General features: G+C 42.9%; 5 non-coding genes across 5 annotated transcripts; 1 reads left to right on the forward strand and 4 right to left on the reverse strand.

The window, feature by feature from the left end:
• Positions 1–395: 395 nt before the first annotated feature.
• Positions 396–467, reverse strand: trnaw-cca (transfer RNA tryptophan (anticodon CCA)). The gene has a single exon. It is a non-coding gene; the product is annotated as a tRNA-Trp (tRNA).
• Positions 468–1,269: 802 nt separating this feature from the next.
• On the forward strand, positions 1,270–1,356 carry trnay-gua (transfer RNA tyrosine (anticodon GUA)). The gene is given in 2 exon segments: positions 1,270–1,306; positions 1,321–1,356. It is a non-coding gene; the product is annotated as a tRNA-Tyr (tRNA).
• A 517-nt stretch (positions 1,357–1,873) lies between these two features.
• Positions 1,874–1,945, reverse strand: trnaw-cca (transfer RNA tryptophan (anticodon CCA)). Its single transcript has one exon. It is a non-coding gene; the product is annotated as a tRNA-Trp (tRNA).
• A 1,169-nt stretch (positions 1,946–3,114) lies between these two features.
• On the reverse strand, positions 3,115–3,186 carry trnaw-cca (transfer RNA tryptophan (anticodon CCA)). Its single transcript has one exon. It is a non-coding gene; the product is annotated as a tRNA-Trp (tRNA).
• A 1,169-nt stretch (positions 3,187–4,355) lies between these two features.
• On the reverse strand, positions 4,356–4,427 carry trnaw-cca (transfer RNA tryptophan (anticodon CCA)). Its single transcript has one exon. It is a non-coding gene; the product is annotated as a tRNA-Trp (tRNA).
• Between the last annotated feature and the right edge of the window lie 4,488 nt (positions 4,428–8,915).

Raw genomic sequence — 8,915 nt, forward strand, 5'->3', positions numbered from 1 at the left:
GATGAAAGACTTCAGAATCTGAGCTGAAGCAGTAGGACATCCGGGGATTTCTCGCCTACTCTTTTATGAATACTGAGGTTTCGAACGTACTTCTTTCTTCACATACTCTTTTTTCCTACTATATAGTAGGTAAGTAGGCATATTCGGACGCACTTTAAGTAGATGTACACCCGAATCTCGTGAGAATTAGTGCATTCGCCTACTAATTCTCGCCTACTCTTTTATAAATACTAAGGATTCGGACATACTTATTCGCTTGCCTACTGCTTTCCCCTACTATATAGTAGAGAAGTAGGCGATTTCGGACGCAGCCATACAGAGCGGTGGGATTGGAAACCACTGCAGCACACAACGACAGGACTTCTTTTCACATTAGAAGTCAACAAGAAATCACGTGACCCCGACGTGATTTGAACACGCAACCTTCTGATCTGGAGTCAGACGCGCTACCGTTGCGCCACGAGGTCCTGAACCCAGAGGTGATGTATTTTGCTTAACCCCCTTGACACAGAATGCAAATCAGTAAATATACGGTGCTCAAGGAACACTCTTGATGTTGGACTTTATACTCAGGAGATCAAAAACAGATCGTCTGACCTCAAGGTGATTTGGAGCCAGACACTCTACCGTTGCACTACAAGATAGCGGAAAAATTATTTAGTGTTTCATGCTAAAGCACTTTGATAAACTATGCAAATCCGCTAGTCTTTACACTCACAAAGTCAAGAACAGTTCGCTTGACCTCAACATAATTGGAACACGCAACCTCCCGATCCGGGGTCAGGCGCACTCTGTCGCGGCCACGAGGTCGAGAAAACAAGTCGGCGTTCCTTGCTTAATTGCTTTGATTCAATTTGCAAATCAGTCACGGTAAAGGGCTGTAGACTTTATACTATGGATGTCAAGAAGAGATCAACTGATGTGATTGGAACATGCAACCGTCTGATCTGGATTCAGCCAAGCTACCGTTGTACCCCAAGACACCACAAACCTATCTGGTGTTTCCTGCTTAAGCCACCTTTTGTCGTCCTGCCTTCGATAGCGGTGCCTGAGGAACGAGAGTCTGTCTAATTTCAACAAATCACGTTCATGCATTTCCATCTTTCCATTTTAGGATCGCTCAATCAGATTTCTGCATTTCCATCTTTCCATTTTAGGATCGCTCAATCAGATTTCTGCATTTCCATCTTTCCATTTTAGGATCGCTGTACCCCAAGACACCACAAACCTATCTGGTGTTTCCTGCTTAAGCCACCTTTGGTCATCCTGCCTTCGATAGCTCAGCTGGTAGAGCGGAGGACTGTAGATGATACATTGGCTATCCTTAGGTTGCTGGTTCGATTCCGGCTCGAAGGAGCTGGCTTTTGAATTCGGCAAGTAGATGTTTCCACGATTTCTTCAGAGATTGCAGGGCAAGATATGCAAATGTAACACGTCAAGAGGCAGATCTGTCACAGTACACAATGACAGGAATGGTTATTACATGAGATCTCAGGCTTAATAAAAATAACAGGTCAAGATACAAATCTATCACAGTACACTGGTGATTTTCAATCCTGATCCTGGGGACCCCCTGCTCTGGGCTGTGTTTCCCAAAAGCGTTGCAATCCTTAATACAACTTAGACGCATTGAAACCAATAGAGTTGCAATCAACTTAGGCTTACGATGACTCTGGAAGACGCGGCCCTGCATTTTTGTCTGTCTCCTTTTTCTGACACACCCAGATGAGCTCATGGAGCTCTCTCCTAACTAGCTAATGATCTTAATCAGGTGTGTTTAATAAGGGAGACATACAGAGCGGTGGGATTGGAAACCATTGCAGCACACAACGACAGGACTTCTTTTCACATTAGAAGTCAACAAGAAATCACGTGACCCCGACGTGATTTGAACACGCAACCTTCTGATCTGGAGTCAGACGCGCTACCGTTGCGCCACGAGGTCCTGAACCCAGAGGTGATGTATTTTGCTTAACCCCCTTGACACAGAATGCAAATCAGTAAATATACGGTGCTCAAGGAACACTCTTGATGTTGGACTTTATACTCAGGAGATCAAAAACAGATCGTCTGACCTCAAGGTGATTTGGAGCCAGACACTCTACCGTTGCACTACAAGATAGCGGAAAAATTATTTAGTGTTTCATGCTAAAGCACTTTGATAAACTATGCAAATCTGCTAGTCTTTACACTCACAAAGTCAAGAACAGTTCGCTTGACCTCAACATAATTGGAACACGCAACCTCCCGATCCGGGGTCAGGCGCACTCTGTCGCGGCCACGAGGTCAAGAAAACAAGTCGGCGTTCCTTGCTTAATTGCTTTGATTCAATTTGCAAATCAGTCACGGTAAAGGGCTGTAGACTTTATACTATGGATGTCAAGAAGAGATCAACTGATGTGATTGGAACATGCAACCGTCTGACCTGGATTCAGCCAAGCTACCGTTGTACCCCAAGACACCACAAACCTATCTGGTGTTTCCTGCTTAAGCCACCTTTGGTCATCCTGCCTTCGATAGCTCAGCTGGTAGAGCGGAGGACTGTAGATAATACATTGGCTATCCTTAGGTCGCTGGTTCGATTCCGGCTCGAAAGAGCTGGCTTTTGAATTCGGCAAGTAGATGTTTCCACGATTTCTTCAGAGATTGCAGGGCAAGATATGCAAAAGTAACACGTCAAGAGGCAGATCTGTCACTGTACACAATGACAGGAATGGTTATTACATGAGATCTCAGGCTTAATAAAAATAACAGGTCAAGATACAAATCTATCACAGTACACTGGTGATTTTCAATCCTGATACTGGGGACCCCCTGCTCTGGGCTGTGTTTCCCAAAAGCGTTGCAATCCTTAATACAACTTAGACGCATTGAAACCAATAGAGTTGCAATCAACTTAGGCTTACGATGACTCTGGAAGACGCGGCCCTGCATTTTTGTCTGTCTCCTTTTTCTGACACACCCAGATGAGCTCATGGAGCTCTCTCCTAACTAGCTAATGATCTTAATCAGGTGTGTTTAATAAGGGAGACATACAGAGCGGTGGGATTGGAAACCATTGCAGCACACAACGACAGGACTTCTTTTCACATTAGAAGTCAACAAGAAATCACGTGACCCCGACGTGATTTGAACACGCAACCTTCTGATCTGGAGTCAGACGCGCTACCGTTGCGCCACGAGGTCCTGAACCCAGAGGTGATGTATTTTGCTTAACCCCCTTGACACAGAATGCAAATCAGTAAATATACGGTGCTCAAGGAACACTCTTGATGTTGGACTTTATACTCAGGAGATCAAAAACAGATCGTCTGACCTCAAGGTGATTTGGAGCCAGACACTCTACCGTTGCACTACAAGATAGCGGAAAAATTATTTAGTGTTTCATGCTAAAGCACTTTGATAAACTATGCAAATCCGCTAGTCTTTACACTCACAAAGTCAAGAACAGTTCGCTTGACCTCAACATAATTGGAACACGCAACCTCCCGATCCGGGGTCAGGCGCACTCTGTCGCGGCTACGAGGTCAAGAAAACAAGTCGGCGTTCCTTGCTTAATTGCTTTGATTCAATTTGCAAATCAGTCACGGTAAAGGGCTGTAGACTTTATACTATGGATGTCAAGAAGAGATCAACTGATGTGATTGGAACATGCAACCGTCTGACCTGGATTCAGCCAAGCTACCGTTGTACCCCAAGACACCACAAACCTATCTGGTGTTTCCTGCTTAAGCCACCTTTGGTCATCCTGCCTTCGATAGCTCAGCTGGTAAAGCGGAGGACTGTAGATAATACATTGGCTGTCCTTAGGTCTCTGGTTCGATTCCGGCTCGAAAGAGCTGGCTTTTGAATTCGGCAAGTAGATGTTTCCACGATTTCTTCAGAGATTGCAGGGCAAGATATGCAAAAGTAACACGTCAAGAGGCAGATCTGTCACAGTACACAATGACAGGAATGGTTATTACATGAGATCTCAGGCTTAATAAAAATAACAGGTCAAGATACAAATCTATCACAGTACACTGGTGATTTTCAATCCTGATCCTGGGGACCCCCTGCTCTGGGCTGTGTTTCCCAAAAGGGTTGCAATCCTTAATACAACGTAGACGCATTGAAACCAATAGAGTTGCAATCAACTTAGGCTTACGATGACTCTGGAAGACGCGGCCCTGCATTTTTGTCTGTCTCCTTTTTCTGACACACCCAGATGAGCTCATGGAGCTCTCTCCTAACTAGCTAATGATCTTAATCAGGTGTGTTTAATAAGGGAGACATACAGAGCGGTGGGATTGGAAACCACTGCAGCACACAACGACAGGACTTCTTTTCACATTAGAAGTCAACAAGAAATCACGTGACCCCGACGTGATTTGAACACGCAACCTTCTGATCTGGAGTCAGACGCGCTACCGTTGCGCCACGAGGTCCTGAACCCTGAGGTGATGTATTTTGCTTAACTTGTTGTGTTTGCTTCTTTGACAGACTGTGTCTGTTGTTCTAGGATAATAATAAATAAATAAATAGTATAAATAATAATAAACGATACTGCTAGTAGTACTACTACAAATAATGATGTTAAAATGTTTAACTGCAAATAAGTAATTTTGCTGATAAATAAAAAGTGATTCATACTGACCTGGAATGAACCTGTTCAGATGCAAGTGGAACGATTCAAGTGATGTGGATCCTCTTGCACATATGTAGTTTGGCAAGACAATGCCCTCCTTGGTAGTGGTGCCAGTTACAGTGTACAGGAGGACACCTGGTTCATCTTGAATGCACTTCACATGCTTCTTCTGGATTTGCCAGATGTGCTGCATTCTCTCGTGGTCCAAGAGAGGGACACCAAGATAGTCTCTGCCCTTTATGCCCATGAGCTCATTAAGAAGCTGCTCAATCATTAAGATCGTCTGATGCTCCCCTCTTGTCCGCCTTCTGCAGTGCAACGCCAGTTCCTCCTTGGTGATCTGCTGGTCCACCAGTTTTTCAGTGATCCCAGGAACACGTTCTCGTTTCAATTGTTCCCTCTTAGCTTGACGCAGCAAGGCAACATCTCCACTGTCCCACTCAAAAATGCAGCTTGACAGTCTGGACATGAAAACAGGGTAAAGAGGATGTGCATCCTTTGTACACCCAGATGCCAGTCGCCGCATAAAGTGGTATATGTCAAGCTTTACAACCAGGTCTGGCCAACCACCAAATCTTTGTTTTAGTTTTGACTGTCCTGTGCCCTCCCGACAACATTCACAGTCAACATAGAGAAGCTGAGGAGGAGCCACACCAGCATTTCTGTACCTGCGGATGAGATCAGCAGCCATGGTGTCAAGAGCAGGACCCTCCTGAGCGGTTAGGACACTGATCAGGATTTGGCCCACCTCATTGCTCACAGATGTAAGCCACAAGGCGGTCCCCTTGGCAAAGCCTGATAGCTTCTTGGTGATCTGTGATCACACAGAAAAGGCCAAATAAAAGTTTCTTTTATTTCTAAAATACTGAACTAATACAGTTTTTTAATATACAAAAGCATTAATTAAATTGTTCATGTCTTTACTTCTAATGTTGTATTTTAGACTTTTGTTTGTGAGGTAGGATTTTACTGTGGTAAGAGTTAAAATATTTACCTTTTTTGTGGAATCCATTTTTAATATATTGCCAAAGGTAGAGGTTATACTGGCTTTGATGTGGTCCAGCCTGCTTAAGATGTCTCTGCCATAAACAGACAGCATCCACCGGTGGGAAGGAATAGCCACTGACTCAGGAGGGTCCGGGAACTTGACAGGAAGCAGGCTTGGCTGGGCTACAAAGTCTGAGCATGCGCCAAGGTAGCGACAAACACGCTTAAGCCACTCCTCGCTGTGATTTTCCCTCACCTGCCTGACCAAGCGGCTGGGGCTATTACCCAAGGTCCTTTCCCTCAGAAAACGGATCACCCGCATGTCACAAGCATATCTGTATAAAGAAACAAAGTGAAAAAGAGACCAAAAATGGCAAACATTTAAAATAAGCTAATGTATAATGTGTTTGAATGACAAACGTTTGTGACACAGGGTAAATTTCAGAGGAAAATTTCAGTATACTCACCTTCGTGTCAGGATCAGTCGGAACTCCATTCTGTGTGCCAAATCCAGCTGGTCCAAGATGGTCTTGCTGGTGGAAATGTAACTTGTTTTACAACCAGATGAACTGCACCATAGAGTCTCCGTAATCATCAGGTAGTACCTATCAACATCCAAAACGTGGCGGGCTCTCTTGTGGGCTCCATAACCTGTGAGCTGTTTTCCACACACAGGACAGGACAGCCTGACCTTCCAAAGGTGATATGGCATCCACAAGAGAAGCCGGTGTGTAAAAAAAACGCTCTGGAGTGGGGGCCTGATGATAAATGAGCGCTGGCTCTGGTGGATCATACCAAAGCTTCAGGTCAGTGCGCAGCCGCTGGTTCTTCCATAGAGCAGATGAAATCCACTTCTGATCCTGAGGTGGTATGGTCCTCATCAACTTTGCAGGCAGCCAGCCAGGCTCTAAACCAGGAGCAGTTTCCATGTCAGCAGCAGGGTGAGCTGAGCGACCAACCACAGATGGAGCAGCAGAGGTGGCAAAAAAAGAGGTGGCAGTGAGGGATGCAGTGGTCACAGGAGGAGGAGGAGATGAGGTACCAGAGGAGGAGGCGGCATCTGACATTTCCTAAAAATAGGCAAATATATATACATGATTGCAAGTCACTCACAAAGAATGCTAATTTGAAGTATCATTTTGAAGACAATCACTTAATTGAAGAGTTTCTCACAGCTCCAACAGCTACCGATGGTATTGAGGAAGTGGTTGTGGAAACAGGAAAGGGAGGAAGAGAAAGAGGTGAGACAGTTTGAATGAACATCCTGGGACTGTGGGCAGGCGATGGTGTCCTTCTTGTCATGGCACTTGTGACAGTGCTGGGCATGGCAGAAGAATCGAAAGTGCAACTGATGGGCTGAGAGAATATAACCACAGTTTACAACATTATATATAATGTTAATCTGTCCTTATTAGGAATTACATTAATGACACATAATTTCAACATATCTTTATGGAATGAAAATAACAGTAGCATAACAAGCAAACCCAGGCATAACAATAATAAGTGTGCATAATAGACAACTGTAATATACGATGGATTATATGATTGTAAAATCTTTACATTACCTTGGTTGCATGCTTCCTGCTCAAATTTAAGTTTGGCTTTAAAGCAGCACCCTGAGACCCACCGAACTGTGGCTTTATAAACTAAAAACAAATGTTTAAAAAAAAAGTCATATTAAGAGGAGCCTTGTAAATTAAAATGCATATATTTTAAAATGCTAAAAATGTAAATATCAGTATCAGTAAATCCTCATTACTTACTGATGCCATAGTCAAAGTTGGTTTGTGGGGTGTGAGTTGTCCAGGTGTTGCTGTCTGTCCTGGTGTTGCTGTCTGCCCCGGTGTTGCTGACTGTCCTGGTGTTGCTGACTGCCCCGGTGTTGCTGACTGTCCTGGTGTTGCTGACTGTCCTGGTGTTGCTGACTGCCCCGGTGTTGCTGTCTGCCCCGGTGTTGCTGACTGTCCTGGTGTTGCTGACTGTCCCGGTGTTGCTGACTGCCCCGGTGTTGCTGTCTGCCCCGGTGTTGCTGACTGTCCTGGTGTTGCTGACTGTCCTGGTGTTGCTGACTGCCCCGGTGTTGCTGTCTGCCCCGGTGTTGCTGACTGTCCTGGTGTTGCTGACTATCCTGGTGTTGCTGTCTGCCCCGGTGTTGCTGACTGTCCTGGTGTTGCTGACTTTCCTGGTGTTGCTGTCTGGTCCAGTGTTGCGGCAAATGATGCAACAACAAGTGATGCAGATGAGGGACTTGGTGTCACTGAAGAGGACCCTGACCCGGAAGACTACAGGTTAAGAGAAAAGAAAATTTAATTTAATAACTGAGGGTTTAATAACATTTTAATAACACCAACACTTCATCATTTTAGGAAAAAAATGTATTACGTTTTTGATACCTTTGTTGTATGGAATCCACAACTACATGTCTGTGTCCCTCCAAACAAAGACATTTGTCCCCTCAACTGCACTGGGCATTTGTCAATCTGTTATATTGTTTGACAGTGAATCATAAGAATGCAACTCCTTTCAATATGATGTAGCTTTTTGTTTAAAGATTGTATACTTATCATTTTATCTGAACTAACCTTGAGATACAGGTCATGCCACTTTTTCTGGCGGGGTGCCGGCCTGTTTCCTGCCTCAGAAGGCCAGACCCCTACAGCAGCAAACTTTCGCAGGCGTGACATCCACTCCTCGTCGCCCATATAGCCCTGTGCTTTTTGTGTTTGGAAGCCATCTTCCATTCCTAGAGTAAATAAAATTGTATTTATTAAATTTAAATGTGTAAATATTCAATACATGATATAACCATATCAAATAAGAGTAGTTTTAACTCACTACTAAATATATATATATATATATATAATATATATATATATATAAATTATTACATAGTAGTAGCATATATATATATATATATATATATATATATATATATATATATATATATATATATATATATAATTTGTTTTTTTTGTTTTTTTTTTAGGGCTGTCAAATGATTAATCACGATTAATCACATCCAAAATAAAAGTTTATGTTTACATACTAAATGTGGCATTATTGTGTATATTTATTATGTATATATAAATACACACACATACATCTATATTAAATAATTTTTTTTAGATTTATGTGGAAAATATTTATCATTCTATATATAGTCCAAATTAAATAGAAGTTTAACTATTCATACATAAAAATATTTTTTTAAATTTATACATGTATGTGTGCGTATTTATATATACCTAATAAATATACACAATAATGCCACATTTAGTATGTAAACATAAACTTTTAT

This window comes from Garra rufa, chromosome 2 (genome assembly GCF_049309525.1).
Source record: "Garra rufa chromosome 2, GarRuf1.0, whole genome shotgun sequence".
In the NCBI taxonomy this organism is placed as follows: Eukaryota; Metazoa; Chordata; class Actinopteri; order Cypriniformes; family Cyprinidae; genus Garra; species Garra rufa.